Source organism: Photinus pyralis, unplaced genomic scaffold, assembly GCF_008802855.1.
Source record: "Photinus pyralis isolate 1611_PpyrPB1 unplaced genomic scaffold, Ppyr1.3 Ppyr1.4_LG1, whole genome shotgun sequence".
Classification (NCBI taxonomy): Eukaryota; Metazoa; Arthropoda; class Insecta; order Coleoptera; family Lampyridae; genus Photinus; species Photinus pyralis.
The window spans coordinates 46,767,018-46,779,510 of NW_022170249.1; positions in this window are offsets into that span (position 1 = coordinate 46,767,018).

The window sequence follows — 12,493 nt, forward strand, 5'->3', positions numbered from 1 at the left end:
ACATATGAAACAATCTCTAAAAATAAGATACACAGGTTGAATAAATGTTGCCATTAGAAGGTTTAAAACAATAACTATAAACCAAAGGTCAATGCTTCAAACCAAATATTGAAAAAAGTAAAAAAAAACCTACATGCATGATAGGGGATCTCGGAAACCATTCTACTTCATCATCTTCTGGATGATCTTCTCTATCAATTAGTTAATGAGGTACTCCTCTCCTTCCTCCAATGGATCAGGGATGATGAATGCTTCTTCCTCAATAGGAGCATTGCAGCACGTATGGTCTTTACAATTCAGGCAGATTGTCCAACATTTAAGTCCTAGCTTTCGACAGGGACACTGCCTCCCACACCCCATCCTACATCCACAAGGGCTGGAGTGAAGCATTTCAGTAGGACAGCAGGTTCATTTGAGGGATCATGCCTGTACTTGGTGGTATGCACGGACGAAGTGTTCCCATGCTGCCTCTGAGGTAAGAGGGAGGGATGGGAGATATTTGGTAAACATCTTGTACCAGTCTCCGAGTGCAGATATTTTTGTGGCGAAACTGTGCAAAGTAGAGCTGATTGGGGAGTTCTGCAATTCTTCAAGGAAGAAGAGGAAATTTGTCCCAACATTTTTGGTACCTCCAAAATAGAGTAATTTTCATCATCAACGATATTAATCTTTGACAACACAATGTGAGTCAATGGAGGGTGAATCAAGATGCGTCCCCTGACTATGAATGACCTGTAAACTTTTTCTCTGTCGATTGACTCGAGAATTAGATAAGATCGGACAAGTAATTTTTAAACGAAACAACTGCCATTCATGCACACACTAAGGTATTCTATCGTTACTTTAACTCTATTTAGGAAAAGTTATAAATTATCAAGCTCAGGAATACCACGATATTACAAATATAATGTCGAAAATCCGAAAGTTCAACGATATTCCGTTGCCGAGACCTCGATCGTTTTATAAAAGGGGCCCGAACAAACGACAGTTTGTAACACAATAGGCTTCTTTTTGGAAATGACAAATGCCCTAGCGTTTCAAATTATGGCGTTGACTGGCGCTACGTCTAAAAGAACTTGCAGCATTTTCAAGGACTAGCCCACTAGGGAGGTAATATTAGAAAGCCATAAAGGATCGTCCCTGATCTAGTATATTGGTAATACCTTATGATCTCCTTTGCCCGTTCTCATACAACAATTACATGTTAGGTTAAACGTTCTTTGGGCACGGGAGACGGAAACCTTAGGTCAAACATTGCAAAAATGTTCAGTCAAGTTATTAAAGCGAATCCCCAAAGAGGTTGTTTTCAGTCTATATTAAGCTAGTATCATTTGCACAGCAGAACCTTTTAATAAATTTTCTATCATTAAAATATATGGGTTAACTGTAACTCGGACGTGTGAATTGCGTCTAAAAGAACATTTTACATAAAACCGTGGTGGGTATTTAATAAGGTGAAAATTGGACGTTTTGTGGGCATGTAAATTCCCATTTCAGTTCATTTACCATTTTAATTATTGTAAATTTTTATTCTGTCTTCTATCTGCATGATTTAGTTAATCTATCGTTTCCATTGCCTTCTACGACTCGCTAATTAAAATAAAAAAGGCGTTGAAGAACGTGGTTCTTAGCATTAAAGAGACTAATGCACTGTATACAAATTTATTTCTGATGGTCTTGAAAATAGAAGTGCAAATTTAATTGACGGGTGTGCTCTGTTTACACCAAATTTCGGTTGTGTTGTAAAGATTAAGCTAGCAGTGCCTTTGACGCCTACAACAACGTATCAAACGCTAACATTTTGAATTCATAATTTTGCCATTGCAGGAGTAAAGGTTTTCATTGCGTCAGCTTGGGAGATGCTATAACATGACCATTTTTTATGCTCCCAATGATAAGCGGCATGCGCTTAATGAGTTTTTATATAAATTGAAAGAGAAATTGCCCGTCAAACACTTCTTGTATACCTGTTATAGATATAGGGATATAATTTTTTCGAGATTGGTTTAAATAAAAAGAACAAAAAGTGATAGTAAATTCAGGCAAAATCAACCTAAAGTGCGATTCTAAATCAAACTCGCTTCGGTGGATACCGGAATTTTGGGGGCGATAACGGTGTGCACACCATTTAGCAGACACTATCGTTAAAGCTACAAACGGTAAGTCGCAGTTTTTCAACGGATGTAGCATTAACGCATTTGGCCTAGGTTAGAGATTAAAAGGAATAAAGCCTGATACTAATATTTACTAGTGTTGGATGTGTGACAAACGTTAGGTACGCTATAAATTTATATCTTTTCTGCTAATGTTTTTAATCCGTACGCATATTTCATTATAAATCCAACGTAATTGTATTATAAACTCAAACAAACCCACGAGTTAAAAAGGTTAACAGAATGAAAAGGATAATGGGATTTGAAGCGTAAAAAAGTTGTCTGGAATTAGCTAAGAATATTTTCTCGTCAAATACTTTATAATAAATTAGCCATCTTAAATTATCAAGAAACAGAAAAAAACGAGCTAGCTTTTGCGTAAGATCTCAATAGCAATAAAAAATTAACAGAGAAGAGAAAACGGTTAAAAAACAAGCAACGAAAACAGTAAGGGAAAAGGGCAACACATCTAATAGGCATAAGTGGAAGAGACGAACCAGGGACAAATATAAAGTGGAAGGTACGAAGCATAAACAATAAATAGCAAAAACAGGATCAGTTACAGAAAGAAGATTTGGATGCTATAACTGAAACAAATCAAATGGGAGTGGAGTACCAACAACTCTTTTCCACTGACAAGCAAAGAAAAACACTGAATTACCATATAACCATAACCGTAAAAGTAATTCAATTTTCAAATAGTTTCCACTTGCAATTTTCCTATAAACAAGTATATTTTGTTAGTAACCTTTAAAGTAACTGACTTTTCTAAATTACTTAAATTCTCACATTTGAATTTTTAATTCACATTATATTATCAGATAAAATCAGCAAGAAAATGAACCTTTGAATTTGGAAAATTGTTGTATTGAAATTGCGGAATAAAAAATTCCTTAAAACCAAATTTAATTCTACATGTGAACCAGCTCTCAAGTTTACTAATTACTAATTATATCAAAATTTCAAATTGGTTGAATCTTTTAATTGAAAGTTTTTACGTTAAATTGTTACATTAGATTAAATCTTACAGGAATTCAATATTTCCTTTGACACCTTAAAACCCTAAAAATAAAAACTTCTTTATTTATTTATGCGGCCTCCTCTACACATAAAAATCGGTAATTGGTCTTAAAATTTAGCTCAATTATAAAACTGATCAATTATTTAAATCACTAAAAAAGTCTCGACCTATTTTAATTACGACGTAATTAATGTACTAAACTGCAACGCGAGCCAACCGCTATCATCCCTACAATTATCCATATTTGTTTCTGTATTATCGGTTCATATCCCATTTTAAACAAGTTTGCTGTTGCAGTGGATGTTGCGCTATAAATTTCATATCCGTTGGCTGAACACGCTGAGCAGCTAAATTTATAGTTTTAGAGGTGCATGTTTCGCATTCAATTTGGCCAGGAAGTTTGCTTAATTATGTTGATTTTCGAAATAATTCCACCGCCACGAGATTATTGATCATTTCGCTTATACGTACAAATCTCCACCTTTAGAGTGACAAGGTCAATTTCATTTACCACCGATTTTGGTTTAACCTTCACCGTATATAACATTCATGGTTCATGGAATCAGGTACGTAAAATGATTTCTCAGTTTAAAACTTGTTGAAAAGGTTGAAGACCAGGGAACAAAGTGTATTCCGATGGTGGATACCAGCTAGTGGAAGTCATTGGAGAAGTATCGGCGAGAGAGGATTGGAGATATTTCGGGGCTGTTAAAAGGAAACCCTCATTTGCCATCATTCCTGGGTTTCTATGCACTGTTGACAAAGGACAGTACTGGATGGGCACCGGTGGCGGGGGAGAATTCGACTTACTTGTGAGCTGATTAAAATCAGACTTTTCTTTCTTACGATAATTGTAATCTTATCCTCATAATTGCATACTCGACATTTCTGTGCTTGGTGGATATGAAACTGGAGGATGACTTCACTCAAGAAGCTTCGGAGATTTCTTATAAGGCTGGTAAAAAAGATCACTTTTTCTCATTCTCATCAAGCGTGTCTTCCCTATTGCAATAGTTAGTAAGATTTTTCGTATAATTGAAAATTTAGGATTTCTAAGCACGATGGATATCAAACTGAGGAATTACGCCACTGAAAAAGCATCAGCGAAGGAGAATTAGACTTCTTACGTACTCCCGTAAAAGAAAAACTTTTCTTCGTGATTTAATAATCCTTCAAAAGACGTTAAAAAGCTCTCAAGGTCCTTTAGACTTCTCAGGAAAGCTCCTCGATATCCCAAAAAAGAATGGGCTTTTTAGTCGCTTTCCAGTAGTGCCTCAACCCATTTTTTCATACTTCGATGACTTCGAAAACGCCCCTCATCCAGTCTACAAAGATTCTCGAAAATACTTACTCCCTTTAACGGGTACTGAGAAACTAGTTCGTAAAGTTTATTTCAACAAAAAATTAAAAAAACAATCAGCGCCCACTCTCAAATCTCCACCACCAAAAATTAACAATTGACGTACACCACCCAAAGAGCTACGATTCACGTCCGTCTCTATTGAAAACAATTGTCCTTTCCTTTGAACTTTTCCTCCACTTCCATAACAAATTAAAAAACTAATTAGCTTACGCCGCGATAACAAAACTTCTTATCTACAAGTCTCCGACAAACGTTTACAAATCTTATGCAATTATTTCCAGATGTTTAAATCTAGTTTATTCCAAATTATGCTAATATTTATGGATTATGTTGCCCGCCTTTTGAATTTATTATGGTTATACAATGGAATTGTATTTTGCCACTATCTAATTGTGTCTAAGTACCCAGTGTGACTATTTTTCTCGTGACTACTGAATATTTATGTAATTTGAATAGGTACTGTTACTACTGGTACTACTATATAATTATTGTGAGCCACGTCATGACTTTGCCAATCCTCTATCTCATTCCGTAAATCCCAATATGGTGCCCGTAAGAAATAGGAAAGTAATAGCCTGTAACTTCTACATCTAGAATGTTTTGAAAATCCAGATAACAGATTCAGAGTCTCCGAAAAAAAGTGCCCATAGAAGCTGCTAGTGGGAACCGTACATTTCCGTCTGTTTAAGGTAGAGAAAATGATAACGAAAATTGACATTTTATTTTTTTTTATGATATTTTAGTTATTATAAAATAATTATAAAAAATAATTATATAAATATTATAAAAATGTTTCAAAAATTTCAAATGGTTTTTTTAGTCACAGAAGGGGACAACTTTGCGCCCATTTAACCTACACTGTATCTCTCAGTCACGAATTTGAACCACCCTGTACATCAATAAATTATAAAGCATTTTTTTATAATCATACAAAAAAAAACATTTTTAATTTTCCATTTTAAATACTTTTCTTCAGCGGTTTTAGGTATTTTCTACTTTACATACATTTTAACCGCCATTCTATTCACCTTTGTGTACCTACAATAACGTTTAGTGAATTACATACAAGCGTTGAGTGAAGGACGAGTCAGTTATTTCAATGTGAATTACACGAATCCTGTACCTTTATGCATTTTTCAAAATTGACGTAACTTTTTATAAACATTACATAATCATTTTTGCATACATACTCGTAGATACACAAAAACCAAGGTTATTGATGAGTTTAGTTGCAAGGATAATAACAAAATACCTTTAGTCATTTTACCTGTGAAAGTGAAGGTACATACATTCATGCAGTTTCTTTCATGTATACCGGGTGAATATTCCAAAACCGAACATAGGGGAATTAACATGAGAAAAACGTTTTTTGCAGATTGTTGCTCCCCATGTTAACTTAATCTAATGATATACTAATTAGTTAATTTTCAGTTGTATTTCTCGTAATTTTATTCAAAATTCGGCAATAAATCCAATTAGTAAAATCATGTTAAGGCATGACTAGCAAGACAAAAAACAGATTAAAACGTCATTAATTTTTTTTGTACTTTAAAATGTATTTCACGGAAGAAAAATTATTCACCATAAAAACGTTTACAGAGGAAATAACCATAGTATCAGAAATTGATTTTCCGTGCAGTTTAATGTCCGTCCCGTCTGTGTCGAAAGCTTTTTCAATTCATTATAGAAAATTTGAAATTGAGTCATGGCTTATAGTCCAGTCAAATTATCATAATACCTTGCATCAGATATGTCATCTCTAATTTTTCTTTTAAATTGTTAGGATGAATATGGATGTCAAAAATCCAAGTTTTCGACATCCAAAGACCTGTGCGAGCAACGCAGCACTCGAAAATACGCAATTTTTTCTATTATTTTTAGGTTTTGGTTAGTTTTAGTTCTGAAGGATAGATTTTAAAGCAATTACTGTCGTATACTTTTTTAAACTAGACAAAATGTGTGACAATTCAAGCCCTTAACCGGCTCTGTAAGTCTAATAGTTTTGGAGATACAGCGTTTCAAAAATTCGTAAATTCTTCAGTTTTAATCAAATTTACCTTTTTTTAGCATAAAAACCTCATGAACATTTTTATAATTTTGTTCGTTTGGGGGGACTTTGTGGGGAGGAGTCTCCATAAATCCGCACAGAAAGAGCTAGAATGTTGATATCCTCTGGATACCCAGCATCTCCCATGATAAGATCATCTTCTTCAGCAAGATCCACTACCTGTTGCATGGATTCCGAAATGTGGGAATTTGATCCTTTTGCCTGACCTTGCTCGACCATTCAAAAGGGACACCGAATATAGAAGATCTGTGACAGTAGCAGAAAGCCTTACTCACAACACTATGGTTTGAATGAATAAGGCATCATATAAACATGGACATTTTTCCACTAAGACAAAAATCAATATTTAATTTGCTTTCATTATCCGCAATTTTTAGCACTTCTTCAACAACAAGTTTATTACGACTCATGACTTACGACAATTCTTCGTGCATATTTTGTAAGTTTACTTTCTGCGAAGAAAAAACGCAAATTTTGATAAAACTAATAAATTTACCAATAGTTGAAGCGCCGTATCTGGGAAACTATTAGACTTGAGGAGATCGTTAAGGGCTTAAATTTTCAGAAATTATGTCTAGTTCAAAAAAGTATATGACAATAATTGCATTACAATCGGTTCTTCAGGAGTAAAACTTACAAGAACCAAGAAATGGTAGGAAAAATGACATATTTTCAAGTGCTGTGTCGCTCGCACAGGTCTTTCAATGTCGAAAACTTGGATTTTTCACATCCATATTCATCCTAACAATTTAAAAGAAAAATTAGAGATGACATATCTGATGTACGGAATGCCCATTTTTTGGTCTAATTTGACTGTACTATTATAACATGATTTTGCTAGTTGGATTTATTACCGAATTTTGGATAAAATAGGGAGAAACACAACTGAAAATTAACTAATCTTTCGATTGGTGCCAATATAAACCCTCTAAGTTAATATGGGGAGCAACAATCTGCAAAAAAAACGTTTTCCCATGTTAATTCCCGATGGTTTTGGTATATTCACCCGATATATAACAAAATAATATTAAGTAAAAATGTAGCATATACATAGCGATCAAAAATGAGTGACCGTCGAGTCATCTTTGACATTTTTGTTTACGTGGAAAATCGTACTTATGTAACTCGAACCTCCAAAGGCGACTCGATAGTCACTCATTTTTGATTGCCCAATATATAATCTACTTTATGTTTATGTATAGGTTTCGTTATATATTTTAATATTTGATGTGTTAAGTGCTATAAATATAGTATTATTATATCACATCTTTTCACAGAGTGTGTCTAAAGGTTGGTATTTGTATTTTGGTAAGAACCTATACATCGATGGGATTTTCTCAAGGAATTTTCATAAAGTCAGACAACTTTCGACCAAATGATAACTGACATCTAAAATTTACTCGTGAAAAATATAACCTTTGATAAAAGTGATGGGATTTTAACAAGACTTACTGCATCCGGAAATGATTTTTTTTGTGTTAAACCTAATCCTCACTAACACACAAGGACTTCATTATTATGTTTAGTCCCTTAATGTCATTTAATACTTCATAAGGGATTCTTTGATTTAGCAAAGTTGATTATCATTTTACATTTATTTATATCATTTTACACTTTACACTTCATTTACGTTTGCTAGTTCCCTTGCATTATTAAATTGAATTCTACTTTACATTGTTTTATATATACACCATTAAATCTTTCTTCTGCTCCTTTGTGAAACTAATATTACACTGATTAAAAATCGTTTAAGAACTTACACGGCGCTCTGGAAACTACCGAACCATTGAGTAATAAATATTCACTCAACGACCGAACTTATTATTGGATATGTACCTACCCATATTTGATATATATTTGCATTAAATATCAAACTTCCCTAAGATAAAGGATCTGCAACGGCGCTCTAAAATTAGTGCTTCGATACTAAAACAGTGGCCATCAAAAATTTATTTCAAACAAACACCATTACGTATTTACCAATATCGTTAAAGCAAAAATACACACTACCATTAAATAAATCGGTAAACAACGCAGGAAATTTACGGCAACGGGAATTTTTATTCGAATTTAATTATACCGTGCTTTATTTAAATAATTGATATGCGGAAAACATGCACCTAAATTTGTCGCACTGGGTTGTAATAAAATGTACGTAGCATTCCAGAGCTTTCAGATCAAGTGAAAATAGCTCAGCTTTAACCAGCAGCTGTCGCCGAGATCCGGTCTCCGGATTCCCTAGAGTTATCTGTTAGCAAATCGTTCCGAAACTACACATTCTGTTTTATTAGTTATGTTAACTCGTCGTGAATACCATCGTCGTGGACGCGTTCCTGCCATTCCTGACGAAAATCTAAAGTTCTGTACACCATCTGCGCCTGGTATTACTATAATCGCAATGAAAACCTACTTCAAGTTGAAAAATAGCTAATATCTGCGAGACGAGAGTTTTTGCGAATGGAACAGTTTAATTTAAAAACTGCCATCGCCATCATGGCTTTTGCTAAGACGTTTTATTGCATCTTTATGAATATATCCAGCATCTTTCTGAAATTCTACAACATAAATGACTTTACTTCTTGTCCACACTTCGATCCGAACTAGGAGTTATATCTGTAAACGTCTTGGCATCGCCCTTGCCCATAAGCGCCGATACTGTCAAGGAACAAATTCTTTAAATAAACTAAATGATTGCGCACAAATACATCGTCTGTATATGCGAGTGCAGCCACCCTCTACAACCCTAAATCCTGATTCAACTATGGGTTCTCAAGATCTACATTCAGGACCGAGTCCAGAAAGACAAGAAGTGCAAGTTTAAAAATCTAGCACGAATGCTGCTCTTATTTAAATTGTAATTTTTTACGTTGAACAAGTGACGAACTTTGTAATTTTCGAAAACCCACCTGACGAGTACAAGACGATAAATATGAAAGTATAGCTCTGAGTATTTCTCGAACTACAAAAAGATGTTGTAAATGTAGTATAGCATAGAATGAAGTTTTTCCCAAGCAAGCACGAATTTATGAATAAAAATTGTAGAAATAGGAAACCTCGTGATATCATTTACAAATAATTACAAGGTTTATTATTAGGGTATTAGACAGGGTATTAATTTTTTCAACTTAATTAAAAAAAAATATTAAGTTTTTCAGTATACCCTTAAACTGATGGGAGAAAGCGCGTAAATGTCACTTCAAAAACGTGCAATATACAATCAAACCTTTGTAATATGCAACCGTAGCAAACATCGTTACTCCGTTAATTAGTGTAGTGTATACAGAACCGACGGCATCTGATCAGAAATGTGTAAATATTTTAATTGGATATCCTAGTTAAATTTGTCTTTTGAAATTGAAATTTTGTTGCCATTCCTGTTTAAACACAAATTGGTACACGAATAATGCTCCGCCATAACAACCGTGATCGTTTAGTAAATCTAATTAAGTAGATATAATTTATACGATTACACACCAGTAAATTTGTCTGTAAATATTAAAGGGCATTACGTATATTAGTTTGTATGAGAGGGTGAATCTGATCTTATACTGGCGATTGGATGGATTTTTACTGAGAACATTACTGCACCCCTAAAATACATTGGTTTCCCGTTTTCGTTCCATCTAATTTTCTAGCGCGGGGTTGTTTAAGGCTTGTTATTCTTTGTCGAGATCAGATCTTAGGGTAGAATTTTTAGAAAAATGTTTACAAAATTTGAAAGGAAAATAATCGTAAATATGTTATGGTTGGAAAACGTAACTATTTGTAGCGCATTTTCAAACGAATTTGGGTGCCCCATTGCAGCCACTTACTCTGTCCGTCCGTCCGATGTCTACTACTACAGTTTTCAATATCTTTACTTTGTTCTTTTTGAGTTTGTTAGTTTATATATGCGCATGCGCAGGCCTTAGGGTGAAAATCTTTTTACTTGTTTACATACTCACATGTAAATTAATCGTTCACAACCTGAATCAAAATGAAAATGAAAAATGAATGGAAAAATTTGAATAAACTGAAGAATCTAAATAATCCTGACAATCTGATGCATCTAAAGAATTCAAAGAGTGGGAAGAATTTCAATAACTATAGATGAAATCCTGCCAACCCAATGGACGAATCTAAAGAACCTCTAAAGTCTGTAGAATCGGGAAAATTTGGTAAAATCGAAAAATACAAAGAGTTCGATACAGTTGCAGTAGGTGAAGAATCAGATAAATTCTATGTATCGGAAAACTATTAAGAATCTGGTAATAAGATCATAAAGAAAGAGTCTCAAGAACATGAACTAACACTATTAACGTGAAACTAAATTAAAGCAATGGATTCATTTATAAACAGTTAATTGTTATTTATTACTTGCCTGTACTTACTGTTATAACACGAGCCTCCACAATTTGTCACTTCAGCATTGATTAAGACTGAAACTGAACACAATTCAATTTGCTTATATAGCGAACAACAAGCTTCTAGAGAAATCTCGAGTCAGCATGTCATATTTCATTGAAAGAATGAGTCATATCCGCTTTCATCCCTTATCGCCGCTGATTAATTCTTCATAGGCTTGATGGTGTAACGAGTCGCATTAGATTGGATTTATCAATGCTACTCTGTTCTTTTAATTGCCTCTAATCGTCAGTTGCATCAAGGAATCTGCAGGAAAGGTCAAATTACATACTTTTCAATAGCTGTATTACGATACAATCTCTTGTCACCCCATAGCACATTTAGATCATGGAAACCGCGCGTCAGTAATCTAACATGCGATTAAAGACATTAAGACCAGCTCAGAATTTGTTGAAAAATATTAGGAGTAACCGCTTTAACCAAGAGAAATTAGGCATCGCCATGTTAGAAAATATTCCGCCATTGTGCAATTAATAGCGGGAGTGAATCTGATGAAGGACTAGATTATTTAAATTAAAGAAACTTAAGTATCTGAGAAATAAAATAAAATTATATATGTACAATAAAAACATGAAAATATTTTGTTCCTGTCTTGGTTTTTTTAAAAATTTGAGTCACAACCAAATCATTCAAATTTGATGTTTTTGCAATTTTTTAGTTCGATGGATCGTAAAATAAATACAATGTAGACAAAAGCTAGCTGCAATTTGTACCGATATTGGACCCTGTAAGTTGCGGAGCTACCCACCTACAAAGGAAAAGGATATTTCTGTCGAAAACGTCACAACTTGTTTCGGGTGTTTCTATGACATGATTTTAAATACAGAAACTTTAGTTACGGAAACGTTACACGTTAGAGAGATGCTCTATCAAGAATCGAATGGGTACATTATGTTTCAGTATTGCCTCCGGAAATAGAACACTACACTTGCAACCCCAACGAATAAAGCTTTCGTTATCAAACGCGTCTTCAATTTACTATCAGATCAAAATAGATGTCCTATATACATAATACCTAAAACGTAGTGATCGATAGACTAACTCTTGTTCTCTTCAGAAACGACTTTCAGATTGAAAATGTCAAGAATTGACAAATTGATGTCGCATCGGAATAGGTTTTTATGTATTAGTATTGATTCGCTCCTTAAAACGTTTGATACACCGCTTGAGCTCGACTAAGAAGTAGGTATCAAAGCAAAATTTGAGACCCTGTTCGGTACAAGTTAACAAAGATTCCCGAACGCTTTATTTGTTCGTGTTAGGTGCAACCGTAATAACGTAGATTGTAACAAATGAGAAAACGTAGAGCGAAGAGGAACTCATCAAAATGTAAAATATTGTGTTGCGGTTTTTGCTCGTCGTTCATGTCGCAAAACGTGGCCCTAGATAGTATCGTACAATAAAAAACAGTTGCGTGGCTACAAATTTCAAACACAAATTAGAAGAGGCACTACAATTTACTTCCTTCCAAGTTTATTTTTATT